Consider the following 268-nt stretch of genomic DNA (forward strand, 5'->3'; position numbering starts at 1 on the left):
CACACAAACACACACGCTTTATATGCATAAACATATACTGTCTATAAACAACAGCAATTGGACACACGTGCTCGTGCCTGTTCCCGGAACCTCGCGTTTGACAAAGCCTCGTGTCTACCCGTGAGCGACGCCGGAAGAAACCTGTCAAACTCACCTGAATTGCAGCGCTAAGATGCAAAGCAATTGCATTTGACATTGCAACTTGTTTCCCCTCTTCAAATTGCAGAAAAAGCCGCTGCGTGCTGAATTTATTTTGGCCGGCGAGATC

This window comes from Penaeus monodon, chromosome 25, assembly GCF_015228065.2.
Source record: "Penaeus monodon isolate SGIC_2016 chromosome 25, NSTDA_Pmon_1, whole genome shotgun sequence".
Taxonomy (NCBI): Eukaryota; Metazoa; Arthropoda; class Malacostraca; order Decapoda; family Penaeidae; genus Penaeus; species Penaeus monodon.